The 15,091-nt window shown below is 34.1% G+C and overlaps 1 long non-coding RNA gene across 1 annotated transcript; it reads right to left on the bottom strand.

Moving 5' to 3' along the window:
* LOC130047439 (uncharacterized) lies at window positions 1-14,800 on the bottom strand. The gene is made up of 2 exons (XR_008796336.1): window positions 14,737-14,800; window positions 1-3,157 (listed from the first exon to the last, which is right to left on the bottom strand). It is a non-coding gene; the product is annotated as an uncharacterized LOC130047439 (long non-coding RNA).
* Window positions 14,801-15,091: the final 291 nt, after the last annotated feature.

Below are 15,091 nucleotides of genomic sequence, written 5' to 3'. Positions count from 1 at the left end.
TTTCTTCTTCATCTGTTTTGTCTTTGTTCTTCACGAATGCTGCCTTGCACCTATCTCTGAAGTATGGGTATCCTTTTGGGTACTCTTTACCAAGGTGTAAAAGCTGCGAAATAAATGAGCAATCATTTCCAAGTGTTTTCGGTCTCTCCATCCTGATAAGCTAAAACGGAGAGGCTGCAAGATTGTTAGTAGGATCAAATATTGTATCTCAACATGTTACGTTGTCTCTACTACGGACGACACCATAGGCGTAGCTTGAGTTCGAATATTACCGAGGCAGGGGGTCTGGGGGGCTGTGCCCCCAGAAGCTATCGACATTTTAACAACGTAAAAGGTGGGTTGTTTTTTTTACCGAGGTAGCTGCCTCGGTTGCCTCAATGGAAGCTATGCCACTGGACACTGGGTATGCAACACGACACACAAGGGCCTGAAATTATCATAAAGAAATCTCATTTTCAATGCGTCCCGTTTCATGGTTGATTGAATATTGTTTAACGTCCTTCTAGAGAATTTTTCACTCATACGGAGACGTCACCAATACCCGTGAAAGGTTTCAACTTTAGGCCTATGCTCGGCGCTTACGGCTATTGAGAAGTGTCACACCCACTGTGACACGGAACATTCGTTTTTAAGGTCATATCAGACGATCCGTGACATTCACACCCAGTGCCGAGCGTTTGGCGATGAACTGTCACTACTAGTTTTAATAACGAATTAGGTCTGTCGCGGTCGTCGTCCGTTTCAAACTTAAAATAAAAATCATCCCGATTCCTCTATCAGTGACCTACACTTTGCTTTTTGAGGAAAGATTATTTTAAGACCATATTGGAAATATTCAGAAAATCCGAGCCTCTGGTAAAGTTGGGATCCTACCAAATAATTTCATTCAAATTAAATTCCCATTCAGCATGGTCACGACTCATACTCAGCCCATGCACGTTTGTCACTGCTTCTTTAAATCATATTTATAGTAGTATAATTCATTTTAGTCATGATCTATAATGAAGCTATGGACCCGACTATAGGAATCGCAAAACTGTGTGTATCAATCTGAATCGGATCCGAATCACCGGCAAATCATTTCTAAAGCATTATCAAACAAGATGTGTTTGTAAAACACAAATGCCCCCAATAATGGCCAATTCAAAAGATGACCAAGGTCACAAGGACAAACATCTTGGTGCCAGTAGAAAGATCTTGTCTTAAAAAATGCTCATGTGTGATAAGAAAGCTCTAATATTTACCATTTAGAAGTTATGACCAATGTAAAAAAAAAAAATTAAAGTAGATCACATGCCAAGGTAAAAAGGTTTAGTAACAACAGAAAGGTTTTGTCACAAGGAATAATCATGTGAAATATCAAAGCTCTAGCTCTTACTGTTCAAAAGTTATTAGCAAGGTTAAAGTTTCAGACAGAATTACAGAATGACAGACAGTACAAAAACAATATGCCCACCTCCCCCGATCTCGAAGGCATAAAAACAAATTACATGTATGTCTCTGAAATTCTGAAGAAGACAAAACACGTTCAAAGATGTTTTACAATTTACAGAGGCTAGAAAAGCTTTTTTTATGACCATTAGCCAAAGGAACTTTTTATCTCTCTCAGACAGGTTCACGCGATAACTTGTTTTCGCTCATTTACTCGCGCTTTTTAAAATAGCCCGCTTGGCATTGCATTACTTATCTAAATGTGAATTTGTAAGCGTATCCATGAATGAATCCATTGGAATACAATTTAAATAGGAATTAATTGACACGTTGGGATGAAAACCTTGAAGAAGGACAAACGAGAAATTGTGTTACTTTCAATGAAAATAAAGATATGAATGTCAAAATCAAGACATGCTCAGTGGCATTCTGATTGGTTTTTGATAAGTACTGTAGCTGGATTGAGTTAAAAATATATCAAAATGGTTTTTCAGCCTGTCTGACCATTTGATTCCCATCAAGGAGATAATCAGTTTTCTGATATAAACCGAAGCAGATAGGACGTTACATCCTGTTTATCATTTCTGTATCAGTTTCTGCCTCATTGTCTTATGCTTATAAGCTTGAATGTTATGATGGACAGAAAATTACGCATATTGTCTTTCAGCAATAAATTACTTGGCTTCTAAATAAATAACATGACATATATATACCCATTAGGCATCTGAAGGACTATAATACATGTAATATATACAAAGTTGAAGGCCTCTGAGATAGATCATACTTCTAATACTCTATTACACTGACATACATACACATATAGAAAACAAGTAGAGATCTATCCAGTATGCACGTATACGGGTACCATACTCAGTGGCGGATCCAGGGGTGGACGGTTCCGACCCCTTCCCTTTTGTCAGAAAATTCTGCTTAAAAATGTATATAAAAAAAGATGTGTTTGTGAAACACAAATGTCCCCGATAATGGCCAATTCCGAAGACGGTCAAGTCACAAGGACAAATATCTTGGTACCAGTAGAAAGATCTTGTCACAAGAAATGCTCATGTGCAATATGAAAGCTCTATTATTTACCATTTAGAAGTTATGACCAATGTCAATTCTTTTAAAAGTAGGTCTAATGTCAAGGTCAAAAGCTTTAGTACCAACGGAAAGGTCTTGTCACAAGGAATACTCATGTGAAATATCAAAGCTCTATCACTTATTGTTCAAAAGTTATTAGCGAAATTAAAAGTTTTCAAAAAGTAGGTCAATCTCCAAGGTCAAAGGGTCAAAAATGTTGGTACCCACGGAAAGGTCTTGTCATAAGGAATACTCATATGAAATATCAATGACAGACGGGACAAAAACAATATCCCCCCCCCCCCCCCCGATCTCGGGGGCATAAAAATAATGAATAAATAAATAAATAAATACGCATTTTGAGGGTGGAGCCCATCCACCCCCTTTTGGAAACTAAAATTAATGGTAGACCCCCCTAAAAAATTCCTGGATCCGCCCCTGATACCCCTAAAGCTCTAGCAAACTGACACGCATTGAAAAGTTGTTTGTTTTACACCATGTTGAGAATTTTCATTCATATTGAGACATCTGACACCACTTGCAGGTGAAGTACACAGAAGCCAAGCTGGATTTGGGGTTCGAAGCTGGGGAACATTTGTTGATGATGCGAACAACATTCCAACTCCAATTGATGAAAGTGACTCATCTAAAGAGAGAGTGAAACTGAAGAGTGACCTTAAAAGCTTGTAATTGTTCATAAATTGCGTGTTCACTTATTAGTTATACAATTTGTTGATGAATGTTGTGGCATTGTTTTGAAAGTTTGCTGATGAAGTCTTTAGTTGGTCAGTATGTGCAACATTGTTTGAAGTTCTTGAGAAACATGCTAGACATCATTAAAGTTCAGTTACAATTATTCATCTTTATAACAAACTTTTGGCTTCTTTCGTATTACTATCCATACATGTATTTCAAAATATACATGTAAGGCCACACCAATTTGTAAAATAGTTCTTCAGATTTTCAAACAAAAAAAGTGAGGCGAGAGGGCGAAATTATTTTACAAATATTATTTTTAATTTTGGAGATAAAAATTATGAGGCAAGCGAATACAAGAAATATAAATATTTTTAATTGAATTAAGTGTGATTTTAAAAAGCGGGCGCCTAAAAATAAAGATCTAAAATCATCAGATATCATTTGTTTACCACATAAACTTAATATTTTTCAACTTTGTTGATATAGTTTACAATAAATAAGAAGTATTTCAGGTTTCAAAGACTTATTTTCTTTATACCTAATACATGTACTTTGCAACATTAACTGATAAGGTCTTTTTCAAGAATTTTATTTAAGTTTCATTTCTACAAACTTTCGATTCAGAGATATGCATATTGCTAGGGACACATCCAGTTTTGACATTCATTGCAAATGCAATATCCATTGCATCGCTTTGAGCATTTTCTTGAATTTTGATAGGACATCACCAAACATTTTGTGAATTTGTCGTTAACTGTCGGTCCGGTTTAAAATAGTCATCGATCAGTACCCCTTGCTTGTTGTAAGAGGCGAATAAATGGGGCGGTCCTTCAGATAGGACTGCAAAAACTGAGATCCTTGTCACAGCAGGTGTGGCACGATAACGATCCCTCAGTGCCATAAGCGCTGAGCATAGGCCTAAATTTTGCAACCCGTCACCGGCAATGGTAACGTCTTTCATGTGAGTGAAATATTCTCAAGAGAGACTTCAGTCAATATATAGGCTAATCAAACAATCAATCATACGCTGTCAATGTTCTCTAAATAGTGGCATCGAATAGCGCTTCAAAAGTTTCATCGGCTTCCAGTTCGATTCCAGCATAAGGAACAACTTCCAATCCAGTGTTATGAAGTATCGTACATATTAAGATAGACATCATGAATAACTTAACCGTATTACACTGTTAGGAAATTTCTCGAGAGCCCGCGCTTCTGTCATTTCTCAGCATATACATCAAGGTTATTTGTGCGCTTGTTGTAAAAACTAAAAAAAATATTTACGGATATTTTTGAACACGCGGGCGGATATTATTTTTTGATAATATTATAATTTGGATTTGTTACAAATAGAAGCGGCGAATCCGACGAACTAGATTACAAATTGGCATGGCCTAATTACATATATATGGCAGACAACTAAACAAATTTCACCCCCCAAAAAATCTGGGTTTTTTTAGTTAATCGATTCATATTCATTGATATTGCAAAACATAATCATTTTAAGTAATGAAGTGTTTTGATTACTAAGTATATTTTTTTTAAAAAGTGCAAAATGTCTCTCTTTCTACATGTTTACAGTGTTTTTTGAAACTGTTGTCATAGAAACCATGATTGTTTCCATAAAGTTGAATTTGACTGTCATCTTTTGAAGAGATTCAGCATATTCATTGTTACTTATATCATGAATTAAAATTCATCACATTTTCCGTTGGCATGCAAGACTTGCGTTGGAAAATGGCTTCATGACACATTCAGCATCTTCAAATTTGGAGCACTATAAGAAACCATAGCAACTCATAACTCATGAAATCCCATTGTATAATGAAAGTTAACACCCTAAAGAGCATTCATGATAAAAATCATCAAATTCTAAGAATAGGCCATTTTTGGTGGTTCGTGGCTCAGGTCCTTTAGACCCATGCTTAGCGATTGCGGTCGCAGCAGTGAGGGTCATTTCACGTACACGCCTGCAGCGATATGGGACCTCCGTTTTAAAGGTCATATCCAAAAGACCCGTCATTGAAAAGAAGTTTGAAGTTTGATTGTAAATGTACACTGCAAGAGTTAAAATCTTTATTCTGAAAGATGAAGATAACGAACAGTGATCAATCTAGCTGCAATAATGTAGCCCTATCCAATTTTTTTTTAATTCTGACGTTTTCGGAATAGGGCTACAATTCCATAGGATCTCCGTAATGGTGCAAAATAAGTTTATGAATAACCGATAATAAACTCTGTGTATTAGTCCCAAATGTTGTTTACACCAAAAGGAGTACCAACTTTGTGCTCGGGCATGTCTAATAAAGGTGTTTTTCATTAAATACAATGCACAGCATGCAAAATTCTTCGTCTGCTCCGCCATGCTTGTTATCGCTAGATCTCGTAGGTGGATCTAATGAAAAACCTAAACATTGACAATCAGCGCGAAAATGTAGTTACTCGAGCCACTTCGACAAAGAAAGGAAAATCATATTGTTGCAGAAAGAATTTACACTCTGCTGTTCGGTTTTTAACTTGATATTAAATTCAAACTTTTCAATACCGACGAAATAGCTTTCGCCTCCATACTTGTCCATTGATGTAAATACTACCTTATATGGCATATGCAAATGACTTGACAATCGGAAGTTTATACTTCAGTACATCAAACATGGCGCACAAATATGAATCGAAAAATTGGAATATATCGAAATTGTTGAAAACGGTAGAATAGAGCCTCACAAATCTTAAGTTGTAGGTTGTAAATTTATATATTGACTAAGAAACATAGAATATCATTTTATTTACGTAAAGAAAGTCAGGAAATGTTTAGAATGAGCGCAAATGTTGCGGGAGTGAATCACTCCCGCATTTGCACCATTACGGAGATCCTAAGGAGTTGTAGCCCTCTCCCCTAAAAAAAAAAAATCAGAGAGGGCTACATTATTGCAGCTATGATCAATCTTATAACTCCTATAAGCAATACAAAATAGAGAGATGGGCCAACACGGACCCTTGGATATACCAGAGGTGGGATCAGGTTCAAGATATACGCCATTGTGTCTCATACATTAATGTGTATGTGCTGCTTGTTTACATGTCTTGTATCTAATATACTCCTCTCACGTGCACAAAATGTATGAAGGAAGTAAAAACCAATGGTTACACATGCTTCTTCTAACATGTGTCGGTCGAAAGCTCTACAGAGCTTATCATTTTCTTATGCTACATTATACTTGCCGACTTGAAATAGAGCTTTATCTATAGATCGATCTATTTCAGCATTACAATATTCCAACGCGTTTTCGCTCTACGACTCTTCAGTGGAATTCGAAAAAACAACAAAAAGAAAGCTTCACGAAATAATAAGGTATTGCCATCAAGAACCCACACACAAAATTTGAAAGCCCTACCTTAAATAGTTCAGTAAATATTGAATAGATCAGGGACTTTTTAAAAAAGTAAGTCAAACTCCAAGGTCAAACGATCAAATATCACGGTGTACAAGGTCTTGCCAGAAAGAATCTATATACAAAATATGAAAGTTGAATTAGTTCCATCTAAAATGGTTCCAAGTGTATTTAGGTTATGTTTCCTTAAAAGTGGGTAGAATTCCGAGTTCAAGGTCACAAGATCAAAGATCAGGACATGAAACGAAAGGTATTGCTATCAGAAATACATATACAAGATATGAAAGATCTACTGATCCGTCAATATTGTGGCCCCACCCTACTCCCGGGAGCCATGATTTGAACAAATTACTTGAATTTGCACTATGTCAGTTTTCAGTCAATATACATGTAGTACATATCATATGTACATGTCAAGAGCTGCATATTTGAATCCAAAACTCATTAAGTATAGAGCGTTTTCCATTCCTTCAATTTCACAAATCCCTATAAGCTTTTAACAGATTTCCCCCATATAAATCTAGAAAGCGACGTGGTCCTACCTAAGCTCCTTCAAAAAATAAAATTAGAATCATCATAAAACCACATTGGTGTTGACACAAGAAGAGTGTTTGCTTACTGGATGCTTATTCAAAAAGGAGTATAAAGTTTTTGCATATCATAATTATCAAATTTTTTTTATATACAAAAAAGGAGTTGTCAGAGTATAAGATCTTTATATACAGCATGTAGGTACATTATATAATAAATATACGATTCTGTAACTGATACATTTGTTCTATCAGATAAGATGTACATAATGCATGTAACATGATGCGACAAAAGCATTCCATTTATGTCCGGGTTTTTATTATTCTACCGATGAAATGGTCTGCTTAATCACCATACGTTAATTCAGCAAAAGTTTTAAAATTTTGTATTTAGATAGTTTATATAGTTGAATAAAAACAAATCAATTTATAAATGATGAATAAGCCTAGTATCTGCAAGTAATAGAGAATTTGGATACATGTGGAATTTAGACTAAATTGATTAATTTATCAGTAAAAACATTTGAGCTTAACGTCTTTAATGTACATGTATTAATGCACAACAAAATTAATCAACCGATGAGTCTGAAAATTGTTTTACAACATTTATGTCTACATACATGTAAAGAATTAAAACGTGTCATACTGTAAATCAAAGGCCTGAAGGGTCACAATGGCGTCGTGCATCGAAAACAGATTATAAAAGAAAAACAAGAGGTCCATAGGGCACATCGCTCACCTGAGTCACCTTGGCCAATATTTAAAGATTTTCCCTATATATCCGCATGTAAAACTTTGATCCCTATTGTGGCCTCACCTACCCCCACGGGTCATGATTTATACAAAATTGAATATGCGCTATGCCAGGAGCTTTCATGCAAATGTAAACTTCTATGGCCCAGTGATTCTTCAGAAGATTTTTAAAGATTTTCCCTATATATTTGTAAAACTTTGATCCCCTATTGTGGTCCCATCCTACCCCCGGGGTTCATGATTTGAACAAACTTGAATCTGCACTATGTCAGGAAGCTTTCGTGTAAATTTGAACTTTTCTGACCCAGTGGTTTTTGAGAACATTTTAAATTACCCCACCTTATTTTTACGATTATCTCCCCTTTGAAGGGGGCATGGTCCTTCATTTGCACAAACTTTAATCCCCTTCACTCAAAGATAATTTGTACCAAATTTGATTGAAATTGGCCCTGGTGAAAATATGAAAAGTTTACGGACGGACGACAGACAAAAGGCGATCAGAATAGCCCACTTGAGCTTTCAATTCAGGAGAGGTAAAAATGGGGGACATATGTATCAACCTGTTACTGTGCTCTTCAAGACAATGGTAATAACCATAATTAATTATCTGTTGGGTTTACTGCTTAGTCTTGTTGTCTTTTTATATATCCAATTTACTGTTTCTCAAGAAAAATTATAATTAGTGCTGTTCTGAAATCACATATACTGTCCTTCAGTATGGGAATTGCAAATACTGTCCTTTTGTACATAAAAATACTGTCCGTCAGTTAATCATAAAATAAAATCTTCAGCAAATTTTTTTTTTTTTGCTGTAAAAAATTCTAAGTCCCGGCAAACAGGAAGTTGATAAGCGACAGATTCGAAAATGTCTTACACAATACAGTTGGCCACACTGATGCTCTGTGCCAAATATCAGGGAGTTGCCCCATGTGGTTCTTGAGAAAACTGTGACAGAAATTTTTTGTGACGACGACGACGCCAGACGACGACGCAAGACGACGGATAGTGATCCCTATATGTCGCCACTGCGTGTAACGCAAGCGACACAAAAATAAACAACGTGCTTTTTATAATATTTCTTTTAACGCCGTTTTCTCAATTATGAGCTACATGTTAATTCAACAAGCCTGGTTTTGTCGTGGCGGCTCACATATATACAGTAACTGCTTCGGTGAAAGGGAGATAATTCAAATTATTTATAAGTTTGCCAGTACGATATTCTGAATATCTTCTACATGTTGCTCTAGCCTATTTCTCCTCTTGTTTGTTTAACAAAATTAATCATGCTTGTCTTATCTATGCCGCCAGCAGACTGCTTTTATGATAGAAAAATATGATAAAGCTTTATTTCTTGTTTGCTAGCTCTGGAGAGCTTTTGACCAACATACACTACCCACCATGAATAAGTATACATATTAGCTTTTTACACATTTTGGCATGAAATATATTCAATATAATGAAAAAGAAATGAATTCACTGTGTATAACTTTCAATTTATCTGAGTAAAATAACCAGTTACATTTACAACTTCAATATATGTGAAATAATAATAGACATATAATATTTTGGAATAGTCTGTTAATTTGTGTGAAGGTGAAAAATCAAAGGGTCTTATAAAGGTACACATAAAATACACATTTTTTGTATTGCTTTATATAGGAGTTAGGAAATCGATCACTGTTCGTTATCTTCACCTTTCATCTCTTTTTTCCCAGAGAATTCAAAAATTTAGAAAATCAAGTATTTTAATAAAAAATAAGGATATAAAAAGTTAAAAGCCTAGCGCCACCTATTCAAATATAAGACTTATGTATTTTTTTTTTTATTTGCAAATTTTAGCATTTGATAATAACAGTCATACATACATTCACACACATAGTTTAGTTATAATAACATATTAAGGTTGACAGTACCAAGTAAAGAGAAGAAAGGCATTAATCAAAAATATTTTTCCATACAGCCCAGCGGATTGTACTGATTTTTTTAAAATTATAGTTTTTTGAAAATATACAATGGTCAATTTCATATTTCATCCTAACAATATATTGTAATACACCCTCAAAAGATGGTAATCTGTTTTGTTTGCAACATAAATATATATATTGTTTGGTATATAAAATTATGAAATTTATTACTTTGTTGGATTTTGTAATGGACAATCACCAAAAATAAAATTAAAAACATTGAAACCAATTCTATTTGTTGTTTTCTCATAAATATGTAAGCTTAGTTGGTTCCACAAAGTTCCTATTTTGTCGCAAAACACAAAAATATGTTCAATGTTTTTAGAGTTGTGTCCACAAAATGAGCAAATATCATTATCCACAACTTTGATTTTTTTCAAGTAACTTTTAACAGGTATAATTCTATGTAGAATTCTGTATTGCAACCATTGTGCTGCTGAATCGAATGTTAATTTAAAACATATTTCAAAACCTTCTTTGGTAATGATATCTCTATAGCCCCTCAAAAATGGACAGAAACTCCATTTAGCAATTGAAGTCGGATTTTTTTTCTTTATAAGTTATGTTCTTATATATATAATTTGTGCATTTCTTATGCAATAGTATATCTTCATAGTGAAAAGGTGTGGATGGACCATTAACATATTTTCTCAACTCTTTTGACACACACAGTTTTTTTGCCATCGTAGAAATAGAATTTATAATACTGTTGTATTTCATAAAACAAACATGATCATCATCAATATCAATTTTTTTTCAAATCTATCCATTGTTAGAAAAACACCGTTAGAGTCTACAAAATCATTGACTGTCTTGACACCTGTTTCATACCACTTTTTTGCAAACACATATGACCTGCCAACTTTAACTTTTGAATTGTACCATATTGGAACATTTACAAAATTCGTTTGTGTCCGAGAATTCAATGCCAAGTGTAAACTCATTACCTTCAACCATGAAGTAAAAACATCAGTCCAAAATGGATTAAAAGTAATTTTTAGCAGACAATATATATATTTATCCCCTAAATCTAAGATTTTATTCACCACTCCTTTTCCATAAGAATCTTCAAAAATGTTTATCCAGGATTGGTTGCATGTTAATACTTTTTGAATCCATGAGCACCTTAAAGATATTATGAAATTATTTATATTGGTCATGTTAAGCCCACCCAACATGCATTTTTGAGTAACCGTTACTCTTTTAACTTTATCACATTTTGCCTTCCATATAAATCTAAAGAGTTCCTGTGTTAATGAGTTTATGATTTCTTGACTAGGATTTGGTAGTGCAGAAAATAAGTGATTAAGTTTTGGTAAGAGAAGCATTTTAATGACTGTGACTCTTCCTATATGTTTTAAAATCCTTCTACTCCACAGTTTAATCATTGCATGAATGGTAGGAATCTGAGGACTAAAATTTAATTCTACAATTTTTTCTAGATCAACTGAAAAATGTATTCCTGGGAGAGTGAAGCTTATGGATCCCCAGTCTAGTTTCCATTTTGGGTGATGATAGACATCAGCAGAAATTTTTTTTGCTCCAATCCATATAATTTTTGTTTTTGAGCTGTTTATTTTTAATCCCGATAGCTTTGAGAAGAATTCCAGGGTTTCCAAAGCATTAAACAGTGATTTATCTGAGCCATCAAGGGTCAAAGATGTATCATCCGCATACTGAGACATTTTATGTTATTTATCATTGATAACTATACCTTTAATATTTTTATTTTGTTTAATCAAAATAGCAAGTACTTCTGCACATAGAATAAATAAGTAAGGGGCAATAGGGTCACCCTGACGGCACCCTCTCTGAATGTCGAATTATTCAGAAAGCTTTCCGCATTGTAGAACCGAGGCTTTGATATTGGTATTTAGAATTTTAACCCAAGTAATTACATTGTTACTGAAACCAAAAAAATCTAAGACCTTATATATAAACGACCATGATACTGAGTCAAATGCCTTCTCAAAATCTATAAGCATAAGCAAGCCTGGTAAATTATGTTTTTCTGTATATGCCATGGGGTCATATATAAATCTGGTATTTTCCCCTATATATCTACCTTTTGTGAAGCCAGTTTGTGTATTAGAAATAAGATAATCTAAAGTACATTAAGTAGAGTGATAGGCCGCCAATTCTTAAGGAATTGCCTTGGTTTATCATCCTTTGGTAAACAAGAAATGATACCAAGTCTCTGTGAGACTGGTAAATATCCTTGCCTAAAGATTTGATTAATAGCACCAGTAATATAAACCTCAAGATCATTCCAAATTTTTTTTTAAAAATTCTGTTGTAAATCCATTACTGCCTGGAGACTTATTGTTTTTCATTTCATTAAGCACTTGAATGATTTCACGCTCGCCAATATCTTTTTCTAGATCCATGGAAGTTTTTTGATCAAGTCTAGGTAATTCTGTTAAAGTTAATATATTATTCAGGTCCATATTGATCAAATCAGAGTCGTAATTCTTACATGTATATAAGTTTTCATAAAACTGTTTGATTTCTTTCAGAATATCTGATTGATTATAGATAATCCCATTATCTTGGGTTTCTATTGTTTTAATTGTCTTATTTAAATAGTTTCTTGCCTCTAGATGACAAAAATATTTTGTGGGTTTTTCCCCTTCTTCAATCCATTTGGCTCTAGAACGCACAAAATGACCTTTTAATTTTTCCTTTCTTATATTTTCCAATTGTTTTTGTTTTTCTTCCAATACCCCAAGCTCCTCCGAGTCATTGGTTTCCATTTCATTGATTTCTTCTATCAAACTGGCTTCAAAAGTATTTCTTTCTCATTTTTTGTAAGATGAGTAAGAAATTGTCATTCCACGTATTTCCTTAAGTAAGGTTTCTAGAAATAAAGCATCATCAAGCTCAGAATTCTCATCTTGAGAGTCATGGGAATATTGTGTTTTTACTAATTGAATATGTTGTTTTACCTTTTCAACAAAGACTTTGTCATATAAAAGTAGGTTTTTGAACTTCCATAAACCCCGCCCTCTCTCAAATGTGTTAAATCTGAACTCGATGACTACTATGGAATGGTCAGATCTATAACCAGATCTAATTGAACAGTCTTCAGTGATATTAGTAAAGTATTCTGAGATTAAGATACAGTCCAGGCGTGCTTGCTTAAATGGCTTTTTTTCCCCTCCATGTACATGTATACAATTTATTACATGGTTTGAGAACTCGCATATAGTCTACTAAATGTAAATCATTCATAACCTCAATAAGCATATCCTTTGCCTTGGGATTATTTACATGAAAATAATTTTGAGTATCCAGAGCTTGATCCAAAGCTATATATTAAAATCTCCACACAATAAGAAGTAATCATCATCAAAATCTATAAAACATTCTCGTACTTTTTCATAAAACTCTGGACAATCAACATTAGGTCCATATATGTTAACTATTGTTGTTCTATTGTTATTAATACTTAAATCAATTGCTAATAAGTTTCCATTGAAGTCTTTCTTTTCTTTGTGTAATTCAAGTTCAAAAGTATTGTTAAAAAGTATCGCAACACCTCTGGAGTTGGAAGAAAAAGAATTAAAAACACATTTGTATCCCCATTGTGCTTCTATGCAAGCCTCTATATCACGTGTGAAATGAGTGTCTTGTAAGCATACAATAGAAAAGCCTTTTGTTTTATAAAAATTTAAAACATCTTGCCTTTTGGATGGAGTAGAAAGCCCCTGACAGTTTACAGTAACCACCTTTACAGTATCAACCATAACAATATTCATAGAAACACATACATACATACATTCACACAGTAATGGCCTAATAACAAAAGACATGAAAAGAAAAAAAGTGAAAAAATAAAATAAAACAGAAATAAGCTGGTCAAGAATAACACTCAGCAGCGAAACACCTGATACTCGTTACCGGAAGTCAGACTTATGTATTTTGCATTGAAAGATCTGTATCTATGATTTTTTATGGGCAAGTAACTTATTTTGTGAGTGTATGTACGCCTTTATGCTGGGCAGTATATATCATCAAATAGAATACATGTTATTTGTTATTAGATACAAAACAATAAACATATAAAAATAAGCAGCACTTTATAGGAAGCAACATGTATAAAACTCAATGTCTTGATGTTGCCAATACATTTTCTATGCAGGTATAAAATGGACTCCTCTTGTTTTTGTATTTATTTTTAATATTAAAACATTTTATTTGAAATCTTAGTTTTGAATATGTTTTGAATATACGTATGTTGGTCTATATACCATGTATACATTACAAACAGTGCTCCCACTGGACCAGAATTCCCTTTCGCCACTTTTTCGGCCGAAATGCAGATGTCACAAAACATCAAGCCCAATTTAGAGTCGTATCTCAACCATTCCCTATTAAATTTCCGTTTTTGTAGGGAAGATTTTGCAATTTGGACAGAATCAGATGTTTGAGGAGGTGGGGTTGACTGTAAAGCCAAACTTAAATTACCTGAGGCTGTGACCAGCTCTGTGTGCACTGGAGCGACGCGAGATTTCCGGTCACACGCGTTGACTGAATAAACAGATTTTGACTGCATAAACAAACAGGCGATAATGTGTCACTGACAAAGGATTAAAAATACAATTTATTGCAAAAAGGGATTTTCGCCACTTTCAATTTTTTTTCGCCATTTTTGAAAAAAATTTGCCATTGGTGAAAATGGCAAAGCCCAGCTCGAGCACTGATTACAAATACTTTTCAAGCATTTATATACTTTAGGAAGATGCTGCTCTCTTGTAGGAAATGTACTATACTTGAGTCGACTATGTTAAACATTCTGGCATCATAAACAACATAGCAGCAGATGAAATGTTGAGAAAACAAACTATATAAAGCAAGAGATTAATGTTTGTTTAACATACAGATACTTACAGTTTTGTACAACTCAATTACTTGACTCCTTAACTTCGGGCTATGCATTTGAGTTTGATCAGCACTGAAAAGCAAACCACATTATATACTAGCATTATAAATGAACAGAAAAAAGTTGTTAGTGTTAGGTTGAGTCTTTGAATAACACTAAAAATTTCTGCTTAAAATAAGGTCAGTGAACAATCAAACTTAGGCCAAAATAAAATACATGTGTGTTTCCGGTTTCCCGACCCTATACATGTACCTACATTGCTGTTGCCGACCCTAAATATTTTATTGATAGTATATATCAATAAAACAAAAATCCGTAATTTTCAAACTGGATTTTTTCTTCTTTTCGCGTTTTGAGTTTCTC

This window comes from Ostrea edulis, chromosome 6, assembly GCF_947568905.1.
Source record: "Ostrea edulis chromosome 6, xbOstEdul1.1, whole genome shotgun sequence".
NCBI classification, from domain to species: domain Eukaryota; kingdom Metazoa; phylum Mollusca; class Bivalvia; order Ostreida; family Ostreidae; genus Ostrea; species Ostrea edulis.
The sequence above is the reverse complement of the archived record's forward strand: the minus strand, read 5'-3'. Positions and strand labels throughout refer to the sequence as shown.